Here is a 16,153-nt window from a genome sequence, read left to right on the forward strand (position 1 = left end):
TTTTTTACTTGAAAATTGAAATCACTCTAGTAAGAATAAACAATGCTTACTGACAATATATCCCACTGAGAATTTCAAACTAGACTTTTGAGCCCGTTTATGAGCCATTATTTCACTCTTAATGCCTTACCTCTAATATGTCAATATTCATTTATTGACTGAAATCAGTGAGGCTTAAAAGCAAACCATAACTATCTTTATTTTATTTATTTTTTTGAGATGGAGTTTTGCTCTTGTTGCCCAGGCTGGAGTGCAATGGCATGATCTCAGCTCATGGCAACTTATGCCTCCAGGGTTCAAGCGATTCTCCTGCCTCAGCCTCCCAAGTAGCTGGGATTATAGGCATGCACCACCATGCCTGGCTAATTTTCTATTTTTACTAAAGACGGGGTTTCTCCATGTTGGTCGGGCTAGTCTCGAACTTCTGACCTCGGGTCATCCACCCACCTCAGCCTCCCAAAGTGCTGGGATTACAGGCGTGAGCCACTGCAACCAGCCAAAAGATAACTATCTTTTAAATTAACAACAAAACATAAATTAGACAGTGCTTATGGTGATGTGATAATTGTGCAATTGCTGATGGAATTGTCATCCTTTGGAATGCAAATTGGAAATATCTATTATGCTTATATCTTTTGACCTAATAATTCTGTCTCTGTCTAAGGTATAATATATATTGCAGGAAACCTATTAGTACAGAGGTGCTCACTCCAACCTTCATCAATAGAGCAATGTATTATGTGCAACAAAATAAAAAATATATAGAGCTGATTAGGAAAATTGATGGAATATCATAAAACTACTAAAACTGACAGTTAAAGACTATAATAAAGGCAACCCAAGTGTCCATCCAAGTGAAAATAGAAGAAAAAAATGTGGTATATTCACAATGGTTTATTGTACAGAAATCATAATGAATGACATAGAGTGACAGACAACATTGGGAATAAATCTTAGTAATAAGATTATTAAATGAAAAGATAAATTCCAAAAGATTACATGCAGTATGCTCAACTTTTAAACAATCTAAAAAAAAAATAAGCTTTTAAGGAGTGCATCTAAATGCAATACATGAAATAAGAGATTGGTAAGAACAGAATTTTGAATGATTGTTACCTTTAGTAGGGAAAAGCAGAGTGAGGAATGAGGAACAAAACATTTGATGTAGGTTAGTATGAAGCTCCTAATATATGAGGAGATGACGGTGAATTTGTGAGAGATCTTATAGTGTTACAAATAAGTAAGTAAAAAATTAATAGGGCCTTGCATGAACATTAAATAGCATTTGTCATGAACAAAGATTGTAATTCCTGTAATTATGTATACCTAAGGGCCAAAGGGAAGGAAAAGACTAAGACACATATTTTTAAAATATACAATAATTTTTAAGGATTTATTACTAAAAAACTAGGTAATAATAAACACAAATAATAATTGTGTTACTGTGGTGACTGTGATATTTTTCTTTTCTCTTTCAAATTTTCTAAAATATATTTTTTTAATGACAACAAACGCTTACAACTCATTAAAAAACAGTGTGTCGAACTACGGGTCTGTATGTCAATGCACTTTTATAAACATGAAGTAGACAAATGAAATAAACTAAAATTGCTTGGCATTTCAGCAGGCTGAGGACCAATCCCCATGGCTGAAAGACCTGAGAGGGGTCACTGTTGACCTTGCATTGACAAATAGTTTAAAAATCAATCAAGAAAAAACAAATGTGACTATTTGTGAGAGTACATGCCAGATCCAATTAGTAGGGAAAACTTATATTGCCTACTAGAAAAATCTCTATTTGGCATCGACCCAGAAGGTGCAACAGTTGGGCTTCAAACATGAAAGCAATATGACTGATATGCGTTCTGGCTCAGTTATTTCTGCAAAGGTTGTATATGGAAGAATTTTAGATGAATATACATAGCATGGGCTTTTAGTCTATTCATTGAATGTTGATGTGCAGAAAACCAGTAAGAATAGGGCATGATTCATAATAGAAGCAAATTGATTGGACACTTTGCAATGATGTTCATAGAGAAGGACACCGGTGCATGCTTGCATGTGAATGTACAGAAAGCTGGCTCAGAATTGGAAAAATATTATACCAAATTTATGTTTTTATAAAACATTTAGCTACAAACCTTTGATTTCTAGATATTTTAGGCCATTTTCAACCTTCCTTTTGGCTTTTGAAATATAAAGCATAGTATTACTTTAAACTATAATAATTTTCATATTTGAAGAATACTAGATGCATGAAATGAGCGGTACATTTTGCAGCACTGTAGCATGTATATTTTTCTCTAATTCAGTATTTTCTTTGTAGTATACTCTCTTTAATACAAATAAATCAGTGTATTTCATAGCATATTTATTCCAGTTTTTTTCCCCCAGTAATTGAAAAAATATCTTCTTGGACAAGAAGTAATTTTCAAAAAGAAAACGTCTGTTTGGGAGTTTTAAAGGATCATTTTCCTTTTTCTTCTCTTTTGTTTGGTTCTTCATTGCAAAGTACCAATACAATTGCAAAGTACCACTTAAAAAATATTTTGTGAAACACTTATAATTTCTTATCAATCATATTTTATAATCAAAAGTGTTTGGGTTTTCTCTTCTTCCTAGTTATTTAAAGACTAGGCCCTTCAGCAGTAGGCATGGAAGGCTGTAGAGTGAAATGAAATCGAGTCTAAGGTTTGAAAGAAAGATAGTTGAGTTTGAACCCTCATCCTGCTCTTTAGAAAAAAATCGTGTAAATTCTTTGAATCTCATTTTTCTAACATGTGAGTAGGAAGAAGAGGAAGGCAGCCAACATAGCTCACAAGATTCTTTTGAAAACAAGTAAGTTAGTGTACATTCATATAAGCAAAGGTCTTATTGTTTTTACTATTAGGATAAAGAACTTGAAGCCAAACTCTCTTCCCTGTGCAAGTTGGTTGAGTATGTCCTAAAAGGACATGAAAACACCAAACAATTTTTTTTTCAAAGTTTCTCCTTCAAACTCAGGCACCTATTGTGAGACAATGCCAATGCCTGCCATGTTTCCCTGAGAGTGAGCATAGCAGCGTTTGCTCTCAGCAGAGATGAACTGCATGTCTATAGGCTCCTATGTAAGCACCTATATAGGTGTGCTGAGGAGATTATGAGTGTGAGGCTTCACTGTGTCAGAAAGTGGAATAGAAATGTGGCACAAGTGAATTCTGACAGTATAAACATAGCCTCTACGGCTTCTTGCATTGCTATAAATCACAATGTTTCTATATATATATATTGCTTGTGTTTGTGCATTTTTAATTGCTTATTCATATTTATGTAGAAAGATTAGAAACAAAAAAATAAAAGCAAGCGGGAAAAAATTGCCCATAATCCTATCACTATTGGCATGATAGCCATATTTGCACTGTTAGTGTGTAAGCGCTAGTATCATTTTGGAGAATACTTTCTTTTAATGTGTATGAATGAAATAAATGTATCTTTAAGGTGGGATCATCGTAGATACAGTTTTTGGGAAACTACACTTAGCATATAGCAACATGTCATCAACATGCCACGTATTTATCAATATAGACCCCATCATTTGTAATGATTGGGTAGAATTTCATTTTATGGCTGTATGAGTTATTTAAGTATTAACCTAAGGCTGTCCATTTATTTTCAATTTTCCCCCTTTTATAAAGAATACTGTGATATTCAAATCTTCACATTTTCATTTTTATGAATCCATCTGATTACTAGGGAAAATTCTTAGAAATAGAATTTCTGAATTAAATGCATCACTTCCCTTTATATTTCATAACATTTTTACTAATTTTAATCTGTAAGAGTGTGTTGCTTTTCAGTCTCAATCACAGTGGCAATTTTCCTCCTTTGATAGCCTAATAGTTGGTGAGGGCAGGGAAGACATCTTGTCTTATATTCATGGTTATGGTTACTAGTGAAGTAGAATATTTTCATCATATTTTGTTAATCACTTACATTTTTGATTTTTGTAAGTTGCTTGTTTATACTTTTTGCCCACTTTCCTAGTGGCTTATATATTCTTTTTATTGACAATTTGTAAGATTTCTATATACTAAATTCATTAACCCTTTCTGTCACACATAGTTATATTTCTGTCATTTGCTTTTTCACTTGGATTGTGTTATTTTTCCCCATACGAATGTCTTAAAATATTTATTTAGTTAGATCTTTCCATTTCTGCCTTAATTCTTCATTGAAAGAGCTTTCTTTATCTATATAAATGCATTTATATTTTCCTCTAATATTGTTAAATTTCGTTATTTGTACTTACATCTAATTCATTTGGAGAATTAATTTTATTTTAAGGTGTTAATTAAGGATCTACATTTATTCTTGTCAAATGGTTAGTTGTCATCACACTTTTAAAAAAGAAATTATCATATTATACACCTTTTCTTCACTGATTTAAAAGGCCACCTTTATTATGTACTGAATTCTTATTTGTAGTTTTGTCTGTTTCTGAACTTTCTGTTTTGTTTCCTTGATCTCTGTATTTTGGCGCAAGCTTCATACTGTTTTAATATTTGAAGTTTTATAACTTTTTAAAAACTTGATATGATCCCCTATAATTATTTTGTTTTAAATCTTTTTTGACTTATTATTCCATGTTTAGTTTTCTAGTTGAATCTTAAAATTATTTTGTTAAGTTCTAAAGAAAAATTATAAGAATCATTTCCTTATAATGTGTGTCACTTTAGGGACAATTAACATCTTTAGAAAACTGAGTTCTCCCATTCAAAACATGGTGGTTGTCTGCTTATAAGAACATCACTTTTTAGCATTCCTTAGAAAATGTTTGTATACCATCTCCACATTTTGTGCAAAGTTTTTTCCAGTTTATGAAAGGTTTTTGTTTTGTACATTCATTTATTTAGTTTATAAATGTTTATTAACACATTATATACCAAGCCACGGGCTAAGTCTGATACTGAAGAAATATCAGTGGGGCCAGAGAAGCACTGTTTAATAAAAATATACTGTGAGGCGTATCTGTAACTTCTAATATTTTCATGGCTATAATAAAAAAGTAAAAGAAACAGATAAAATAAATTTTAATAATATGTTTTATTTACCCAATATATCAACAAATTTTATTTCAATGTCTAATCAGTATAAAATTATTGATATATTCTGTTATTTTAAACCTACATCTTCAGCGGGGCATGATGGCTCACGCCTGTAATCCCAGCACTTTGAGAGGCTGAGGCAGGCGAATCACGAGGTCAAGAGATCGAGATCATCCTGCCAACATGGTGAAACCCCATCTCTACTAAGAACACAAAAATTAGCTGGGCATGGTGGCACGCACCTGTAGTCCCAGTTACTCGGGAGGCTGAGGCAAGAGAATCGCTTGAACCTGGGAGGCAGAGGTTGCAGTGAGCTGAGATCGCACCACTGCACCCCAACCTGGTGACAGAGTGAGACTCTGTCAAAAAAAAAAAAAAAAAAAACTACATCTTCAAAATTCAGCATTTATTTTACGCTTATAGCACATCTTAATTTGTATTTGCAAGATTTGAAGCATTTAAGAGCCAGATGGAGCTACCACACTGAACAGTAAGGGACTAGAGAATTTGATGTCATTAATATTTAGACAATAATTGAAACTTTTCTTGTGGTGAAGCTTGTCCAAGTGGAGTCAAAGATGGATATAGGAAGATAGCTTTTAACAGAATACTTAAAAAGCACTGAGAGTTAGGAAATGCCAGCGAAGAGGGGCCCGCAAAAAAAGGTAAGAAAGAATGGTTTAAGAAACAGGACAAAAGGAGCATGACACCTGAGATTTGGAAGATGAAAAAGAGTGTTTCAAGAAAGAGGAGGTTGTTCCTACATTAAGAACTTTGCTAACTTTACCAAGGTGCATCTTCAGTGAAGAGTTGGATAGCATCAAAAAATTATTGGCAATAAAGAAGTAATGATCAAGTAATTGTTTTAAATTGAGTATCTAAAAAATTTGGCTAGGCTGAGAAGAATTTTAACTGTAGTATAACTTTCAAATTATTTCAAATGTTTAATTTTTATCTAAAGATACATTTCACATCTAAGTATAAAACTTTTGATTTCATTATGTAATGTGTAAAGTCATCCTTTACTCCTCAATTTTTCTCACAATTCAAATCTAATAAATTATAAAATCTTGTAGTTTACACATTTAAAATCTTATCTCAAGCTGGGTGTGGTGGCTCATGCCTGTGATCCCAGCACTTCGGGAGGTCAAGGCAGATGGATCCCCTGAGGTCAGGAGTTCAAGACCAGCCTGGCCTACATGGTGAAACCCCATCTGTACTAAAAATACAAAAAAGTAGCTGGGCGTGGTAGCGGGCACCTGTAATCCCAGCTACTTGGGAGACTGAGGCAGGAGAACCTCTTGAACCCGTGAGACAGAGGTTGCAGTGAGCCGAGATTGTGCCATTGCACTCCAGTCTGGGCAACAACAGCGAAACTCCATCTCAAAAAAAAAAAAATAATTATCTTACAACTCATTCCCTGTCATCCGGGCACATGCCACCTTCACCTACTGCAATCCTTTTAAACCAGACTCCCTGATTTCATCTGGCCCCCTATTCCATATTTCACTCTGAGCCAGAGTGATTCTTTTACAATGTAAGTCAGTTCCTATTATTCCTTTGCTGAAAATCCACTGAGGGTTTCCTATCTCTCTCAGAGAATAAGGGAAAGCACTTAAAAATTTCCTGCAAGTTCCTCTGTGATTTGACCATCTGTTGCCTCACTGACAGCAATTCCTGCAGCTCTTCTCCCTTATACCATCCAACTATTCTGATGGGTCCTTGAGCCTAGAAAGCCTGTTTCCACCTCTGAGCTCCCTCCTTCAATTCATTCAAGGTTTTGATCAGATGTCACTTTATCAAAAAAAGACCTTTACTGGTATAATAAAAAAAGCAGTCCCCTTCCCCTCATCTGCTTTAATTTTTCTTGATAACACTTCTCACCATATGACCTATTCTATTCTGTTCTTTTCTATTCTCTTTTCTTCTCTTCTCTTCCCTCCTTCTACTGTAAAGTGGGTGCCATAAAGTAATAGGCTTTCTTTTTCTCACTACTAAATCTCCAGAGCCAAGAACAGTGCCTGGCACTTAGTAAGTCTGCAATAATATTTGTTAACTGACTGACTAGCTGAATGAAGGATGTCTAGACATGAAATAATCAACATACATTTAACAATTATTTCTGGAATTAAAAATAACGTTTCCAATTTTGAAGCCTTTCAGAAAGAGATTTTTCTCCCCAAGAGAGGATTCAATATCATGCTTTGAAAAACTGAAATAAAAGGGAATTTGAGTTATAAAGACAGAATTTGCAAATATTACAATTTTAAGAATTTTTTAACTGATGCAAATTTATTGTGATAATTGAGAATAAAATTATTTCTCAAAATGTCATACGACATAGAAATAAAAAGGTTAACACTTTGGAGACCTTACTGCAAGATTCTTAGGGCTTGAGTCTCAGCTCTACCACTTTCTAGCTGCACAACTTTAGGTTCCTCTCTACGCCTCAGTTTTCTCATCTGTTATTTCTTAGGGTTAATGATTGCATCTAATCTATAAAGCTGTTGTAAGGAGCAAATGGCTTAAATTATGTAAATGACTTAGAACAGCGTTTGGAACATAGTGTCTCATAAGAATTTATTACTATTTATTTGATAATATAGTATTATCCCTTCTCAAGAAAGTAGGTGCTCTTACTTAAGAAAGTAGGTGATGGATTTGGGGGATTTTATTTGTTGTTTGTTTATTTTTCTCTGCAATGTTTCTAAGGAGAAATCTCATAGGAGGAATCCAGGCAGTGTAAATTGTGTAGATACAATAAGTGGATGAGAGAATTAAGGCAATTTCTAGTTATGTGCATAAACACCTTATTTTTTTCACATGTGGAATGCAGACAAACTTTTTGAGCCCTTATGTTTGGCAAAAGAATGCTTTATTTCTTCATTTTACTTTACACGAATAGGCAAAGTTAAATAGCAAATAAGGCAAATTCAGCAGGGGATACCTAAGGCTCCAACCCCAAGCTCTAACCTTGAGACTAAATGAGGATAGTACACATGCGCAAACCTTAGATTTAAAAAAAAAAAAAACTGACAATGAAAAAGTCATATCCTTAAATATTTATCCTCTTCAGGTAAATCTTATTCAAACTCTTCATCCATACTTTTCTCCTAGAAATTAACTCCAATAGTGATATATTTTAGCCTTCCAAGCTATTTAGTGTCATAATTGATGCTGAGTTTTAAATCATTCCTATCGTCTGTGTTTATATGTATTTATCATCCTATTTAGTTGTTATCTTTATAAAATTAGGTCTTCTGCTTCCTTAGTTATTCCCAATAGAGCCAAGAATAGTGCTCAGCAAATAACATTATTGGTGGAAATATGACAATCAAACAGAATTACTAAGGATGAATGTCATGTCCTCTCTTTAAAATATTATGCTTTAAAAAATATAATCTGTTATTTAAAAGTAAGTTTTAACAAGGAAAAGATTATTGTTCCATATGTAAAATATTTGACCTGGTTTCTTGAACATAATGAACACTTAACTAAAAGTTGGTTTCTCTTCTCCTACCATGACCTGAGACACATTTATTAGCTGCTCTCTGTCTAAATGTCTCAGCCTAAAATCCAAGAACAATCAAGACTTGGCATTCAATTTAACTGAGCAAAATATTCACTTTAAGGATAGAAAATACAAAAGAATGATATAATATTACTTTTCCCCAACTTTGCCCCAAGGTTTGTAATCTTATCAGAGAGCAAGTCATACAAACAGGAAATGATATCTTATGAAATGCTGAAACAGCACTGATATAAACAAGAGATCAAGAAGGGAACAACAATCACTTTGTTATCTTTTTAGATAGGAATTGAGTCAGGGAGAAAGTGGTTTCTCAGCTAAACCTAAAAAATATTTACAGTTTGGAGAAGAAGATTGGGGGAAAGATGGTTAAGAATCCTTCTTTGGAAATTTCAGATTTTTAATCTTTGGCCAGGACACATTTACAGACCATCTATTAAATTTAAAAGAGATCTTAGCTACCTTTGTAAGCTTTGCTCTTCCCTAATCTACTCAAAGATAACTCAGAGTATAAACAAAGTTTAGAAGATCAATCTAAGACAAAAATCTAATGGAATTATATAAAATGGTTCCTTTAAAAACATACTGAAGGATTTGTGTTGCAGGGAAATAGGTCTTAAGAAGGGGGAAAAGTGAAATATATCCTCAACATTTATCATAATAGAGCCTAGTATCTTTTATTTTGTCACCTACACCCTAGGGAAATATACTATGAGCCACGTTTTTACCTGCATATTTCTTTCTCTTTTGTAAAAAAAATTAACATGAATATAGTCCTTAAAGTCATCATATTGATATGTCATAATTAAAAATTAACTAAATAAACAATTAGTTATTTCATTATTTGCAAAATGTGATTTTCCTGAAAACAAAACTAACCAGCACTACAAAATCATTTATAGGACATAATCCAGTGGAAAGCAATAGATTAAAGGAGTTGGGGGTGGAGAGAAGGTAATTTGTTTTACAGTCCCAGCTTTATTTTATTTTAATACATGTCATCCTGTAAAAATCCTGCATCTTAACTTTAAAAGAAAGGTATTGATGTAAGATTTGGAGAGGGTTGGAGAAAAAGAATGAGAAAGCTACAGGAATTGGGAGAAATTTATAGTTAGAACTGATACTGAGTGAAAATTTAGAGTACATACCTAGCATGTTTTGTGCTTCCTTTCTTCCAGAGAGGAAATGACACTTTAGATTCCCTGGGATGCTGGAACCACATGCAAAAAAGGATGGGCAAATTTGTCATTCAGAATTTATGAAGGATATTTTTTCTTCTCGCTGACTAAAAAGAACAAATCAAACACTAGGTTTCCAATTCTGAAAATTAGTGGACTCTAGAGAGCCAATTAAACATTATTCCCCTATCTCGACTCTGTTTTAACATCTTTCTTTATTGCACTGTTTCTTTCGCTCATAAGGCAGGTAGATGGTGTTATCAGGCTAATTTGGGGACAGTTATCATTATAATGTAATTTTTTGCAATTATGTGGTAGACCAGGTGGCAAGACAGCATGGCTTTGCATTGCCAAGGTGCAAAACAAATTCAGTGTTCAATCAACCTGAGAGAGAAAGGACAATTCTCATTTGCATAAACATGTAGCCACGGAAACGAGATGCACAGAGGTATAAGGGGAAAGAGACCTATTTTACATGATGTGCATAGAATATTTGACAGTTTAGATTGGAGGCGTCATTGATGTGGGTTGGAATGGTACGGCTGGTTGCCATGGATATGGTTTTCCCTACTGGCAGTGCAGAGATTGGCAGGGATGGATGCTGGAAAAAAAAAAAAAAACCCAAACCACTGCAACACTCTGGCAGCCTCATTCTTTTCTTTTGTTGAAAAGCTATGTATCCTTTCTGCACTAATGACAGCTCATCAAGTATGCAGTGTAATCTAGAAACACTGATATTTCTGTAATAAATCATTCATGTATAATATATATGTATTTATACATTCTATGCACATATATATGTGGCAATCTACATGTATATATTTGGAATAACATGTATGCAGATTAATAAAAGATTAGATTCAGGAGAAAAATATTTACTTTTGCCACTAGTTTCTATTTAGTATTAATTTGGGAAGCCCTTAGATATGAGGATTTATTAAATAAAATAAACAATGTATAAATCTACTGAATTATCATCTAACTTAGGAAAAGAGAATTGCATAGTATGTTTTTGTGGATAAGACAAACAATGAAAGGAAGGAGGAGTGGCTTGCCCCAACGGCCTAGTCTCTGAGTATTTGACCTCTATAGCCACTGCATTGCTGTCATAGAACTATGCAAATGGAGTTCGTCCATGAGAAAACAAGGCACTTTTTATTTCCTTTTTGGTTCTATCACAACATATAGCACAGTGAAAACCCAAGCAGGCTATTTATACTGTTTTTCAGAAATGCTGAAGGCACTTAATTTTCCTTTTCTAAAGGCTCACCCGTTTGTTATCTTGTTTTCATACAGTTAGTCCAAAACCTTGCTTTTATTAAAAGGTTTTCAGGGATGTCTTTTATCTTTAGAATTCATTCACTAACATAACATGCAAGCTGGGGCTAAAGGAGCAGAGCCCCAGCTGCCCAATCCTGCAGGGCAAGAACTGAGGACCTTCGTCTCTGCTAATGGGCAGCTTTGTACTCGGCCATACTCCCGAGATTTGAATTCTGGTGGACAAGTTCTTATGACCTTGTGAGTTTCCTTCTACCCCTTCTAGACTGTGGAGGAATGTTGAGTGTCAAGGCATTTTGTAAATTATCTGTCCACCCTAACACTGGAAACTGAGAAAAGGGTCGGAAACAGTACTTATTGTGCAATTACAACATAGGATCATTTTTGAAACATAACCTGTCTTCTGCCCTTAATATTTGACTTTGCCATGCATAGAACCAAAATCTGATGAATAATTATCAATCAACTGATCTCAACTGGATTAAGACTTAAAATAATATGTAGTTGAAAGAATAATCAAAATATTCTTCTCTCACTTTATAAGAAAGTTCTTTTAATGGGCAAAATGAAGAAAGTCTGCATTGATATTACATAATTTTCCCCTTATTTAACATTTTAGGTGAAAATCTATTATTTATTGATAAAACTCGTGAAAAGCACTGGTTATTTTTGCTATTGCATCTTTTTTACATGAAGTGTACCAGTGGGTCAGGTCCTGTAAGAATCCACCCCCCACAACCCCAGCCCCATCGTTGTTCTCAGCTTTTCCCTAGGAACCACTCAACAATTGCTAATATCCTTTCTATGATAAACTAGTCAGTGACCTGTTTGTCAAGATGAAAATCAGCTGTAATCATATCATTTTTATTTTCATTTTCTTATTTCTTAGTTTACTTTTGTCAGTGCTTCTTAGAGTGATGAGCTCTTACTTATTCTTCAAATTCATTTGCTCTTAGCTGTACGTATTGGACATTAATAAATATTCATTGCAAAAAAGTAAGTTAGCAACTGCTTTAATCTCTGTATTTCACTGTTTCTTAAGTTTTTAAAGATGAAATAGAACCTTAAATTCTATCCAGAGTTACAAGTTTATTATATAAGACCTATTTATGAACAATGAGATTCAAAATGATTATGAAGTGTTTAAGAGTGAGTACAAATTTTAATACAGAAAATCAACATAATGCACAGGGTCAAGGTAGATGCACCATTTCATCAAACGTAAATGTTCCTGTTTGGGCACCTCTTTTGCTTATACTTTGTTGTCTCATGCATTTTGTTTTCTTTATTTCCTTTAACACCCCATGTTATTTTTTATTTTTCTTTTCCACTCCTGTGCTTCCTGTTTGGGTACACTCCTCCATTTGTAATCGATATAAAAGATACTACGTTGAAGAAAAATCAAGTGATGCTTGGGGCTTGTGCACCTTTGCCCAAATCTCTTGCAGACACTGGCAAGATTTTAGTATGTTCCTTTGTCTTATACAAAATATTTAGATGCTATAGCGTTGAGGCCCTCCACATAATTGTACATACAGATGGTCCTCGAAAGCTAGTATGTAACACACACAGAAATAAAAGGTTTAAAAATCTTATTTCTAATTCAAAGAAAAAATTGCTTGCTCATCATTAGAAATCAATTCTTAGTCCTACAGGAATAAAGAAATATGAATGTGGTTATTTTATGAGCAGAGACCTGATTATTTCATGCTGTGAGTGTGATTCTTCAGTGGTCAGAAGGAGAGTTCTGGAGAGGTCTACTTTTCATGGGCAAGTGCACACTTGCCTCAATCTCACTCATAAATCAGGAGACAGTCACATGCACTTGGGCCTTAAATGTGTTCATTTCAAATCAGGCAGGAGGCCTGACTCACATAGTAAATTTTCAGGATTAGGATCTCCAAATCTTTATTATTGCATATGTAGATGGATTCATTTTCAGACTCTGATAACTGGTTCAATATTGTATCATTTTAAGGATTTGGTTGACTATTTTACTTTCTCACTTTTAGGTTGTTAAGATATATTATCATACTAGTTTTAGTCATGTCCATAAAAGAAAATGTAAATTTTACACTTTGCATCATAGGTTCATTTGCTCCCTCTGAAAATAGACATTTTCCTTGTTTCTTAGACTCACTCAAAATATAGGCAGTATTTCTTCCTTGAAAGGAGAATAAGGAAGCAAACTGATTATTTGTTGTGATCAGGCTTATTAAAATAGAGACAGAAAACTAGAGTTCATTTCCTAGATCTGTCATGAGATGACTAAAAAGTGAGGGGCTCTCTTTCTTGTCTTACTTTCCTCATTTGTAAAGTGACGCACTCTGATCTTCACAAGCACATTTTGACTCAGTAATACGTGTAAGTCAGGATTTCCAAACTCTGAGATAAGGAGCAGTTATTGACTTTCCTTATGTGTTTTGACTGCAGCTTCAGGTGGGACAGGTGCTCTCCTGGCCATGATAGAGCCAGTTCCTGATGCAGACAGTGACAGGACAAGTCAATGACCAAAAGATATGAAGGCAAAAATTACTGACACAGACTGGATGTAATCAGTATATGGCTTTGAGAGCTAATGATTTATTATGATCAATCTGTTGAGAACACCTAATTGTTGATGTCTTAGAATTTCTTGTAGAAAGGATTGCCTATGCTGACATGCCCTTTATACCTCAGCTTCTTTATCAATAGGTAAAATTAAATATCCCTTTGTCTTCTATTTAAATCCATCCCCTTTCTTCAGATGGCATAAACACTAGTATAATAAAGCATAGGAAGTACAATGGTAATGTGCAAGGTACTGAAATTCCTAATATAGCATATATCTCAAATGGCATTTCTTGTATTCTGATAAAATTGTACTGACATTAAATTTTTACTCACAACCTGTCTACCTGCTATCTATAATTAACATGACCCCACATCTTTGCCATCAATTTTGTATTCTTTTAAGGCTACTTCTAAAGAGTTAATAGAAAAGAAAAAAAAAACTTTGGATTTCAGAATTACTGGATAGTGTTTCTTTATCTGGCAAAGAAAAAGCACTTTCATTCAGGGATAACCTCAAATTTTATTTTTCTGGTCTTCAAAATGCCACGTTATTTTCTCACTGTACCACTGCTCCATGTCACCCATGATGACATCAAACCATGTGCCAATATGAACTTACCCTTATCCAGTCTGCTCAATAGGATGATGCCCTTCACTGTTCAAATTAAATCTGAACCCTATGTCACTGCTCCTAAGCTGCTATTCATCAATTTATTTTTTTCATGTTGTCATGTAGCCATGCTGTGGCTTTTTCTAATGTCCTTATCTCTATCATTAATTTTACCTTCTGATGTAGTAGTACCGAATGATGTGATTTACAACTTAATGAAATGAGTTTTTGAAACATTAGATAAAATAGTAAATCAATTTTTATAAGAGTCAGTGGTCTAGAGTTCTGAAGGTAGACTTAATTTGCCTCCTTTGCCTGATTTCATCTCAGGTGAAATGAATGGCATAGAACAATACAGTACACAATGCATCATGCATAATACATAGCAATTGAATTCAATTTTAGTGGTTCTCCTAATGGTGTCCAGATGAGGACAGGGTGGGAGTAAAAACATTGATCGGTGTTTTGAGGCAGCTCCTTGACTTTGTAGTCTCACTTTCTTACCTTTTGTTTAACCTTTATGCTTGAGAATAAAATTTGTCTCTATGGACACACATCCTTTGGGAAAGGGTGATTGACTTTTTTACTGCTTGGGATGCCAAGATTTTAAAAAAAGGACTCAGTTGAAGGATATGTAGATTAACATAATAAAGAATATTAATAAACAATTGGGTCCAGTTTTCTGCCTTTAGGCAAGTGATTAGACAAACCACCTAAGTCCAATATTTTATGCAATCAAAGATATTTATATTCTAAGTGGAAAAAGAAATAATTTCTTCTTATTTCTCACCGAGCAGCTCATTTAGGGTCCTAAGACAGTTCCAAATATTACTTATATGTGTCTGGTATGGTAATCTGAATTCTATAACTGGGTGGTGGTAAATTCCAGGGTAAAACAATTAGAATCCAATCTGTTAAAAAAAATCGTATTTTTGAACACATATGGGGTGTGATGCGGTTGTAATTAATCAGTTCATGAAATTCAGCATGAGCTGTTCCTGTCATCTGAAGACCTTGTGTGTATATCTGCAAGATCTACTGTGAGGGGATCAAAAGGAACTGACACCAAGAGAATTTTTTAGTGGCCCCAAATGGTGGGATAGGAATATTCCAGACTCCCCTACTCATCACCTCATGCCTGAGGAGATGGAACACTAAGTGAAATTTCCAAGCTCAAAAAAAGGTATTTTTTCCATCTTAATTTTGAAATGTCTGTGGAAAAAGTCAGATTCAAGTAGGTGCCCACAGTGCAGGTGAACATGGAGCAAAGCGACAGCTGAACTTCACAGAAAACAAGTAGGTTGCTGTTATTCTTTTAGTGAAATATAATGGAAGCAATACTTATAATAAGAATGACACACTAGCAAGACAAATATAGGAAGCTTTGTAAACATTCCTGAAAGATGTTGACTTCACTTCCCTGGGCCTCAGCATCCTTATACATGAATAAAAGTATTGGATAGCTTCTAGACTTACAATTTCAATATCATCTGCGGCATAGAACACAAACATTTGTTGAGTCTCATTATGAAATGCATTGATGATGAAATAAATAGAAAAACATGTTCAAATTAATGGTGTGTCTGCACTTTGAGTTTCTCTGGCATTTCTGCTTCTGCAATTGAAGAAATAGTATCCAGTAGATATAACACAGATTAAAAAAAATAATAACCTGGAAAGATCCAGATCCCAGTGGCAGCTTTGTGATTATATATTTATATTCATTGGCCAGAAATATTTATATTCACTGTCCAGAAAGACAGGCTTATTGGACGTAGAATCCAAGTTTATAAAATAATGAGAAATTTCTACTTAAAGTAAACAAACTATCTCATAAAATCCTGAAATACTACAACTGACTACTCATGGAAACTTGAAAAACTTAATTTTAGCATAGGTCAGTATACCTGTAAGTATTTCA

The 16,153-nt window shown here is 34.1% G+C and overlaps 1 long non-coding RNA gene across 1 annotated transcript in view; it reads right to left on the reverse strand.

Moving 5' to 3' along the window:
* The window catches only part of LOC129533433 (uncharacterized), a 75,114-nt gene extending 65,291 nt beyond the window's left edge, over positions 1–9,823 (reverse strand). Inside the window, exon 1 of the long non-coding RNA XR_010133665.1 lies at positions 9,762–9,823. This is a non-coding gene — a long non-coding RNA (uncharacterized lncRNA). The remainder of the gene's footprint in view (positions 1–9,761) is intronic.
* Positions 9,824–16,153: the final 6,330 nt, after the last annotated feature.

Source organism: Gorilla gorilla, chromosome 4 (genome assembly GCF_029281585.2).
Source record: "Gorilla gorilla gorilla isolate KB3781 chromosome 4, NHGRI_mGorGor1-v2.1_pri, whole genome shotgun sequence".
Lineage (NCBI taxonomy): Eukaryota > Metazoa > Chordata > Mammalia > Primates > Hominidae > Gorilla > Gorilla gorilla.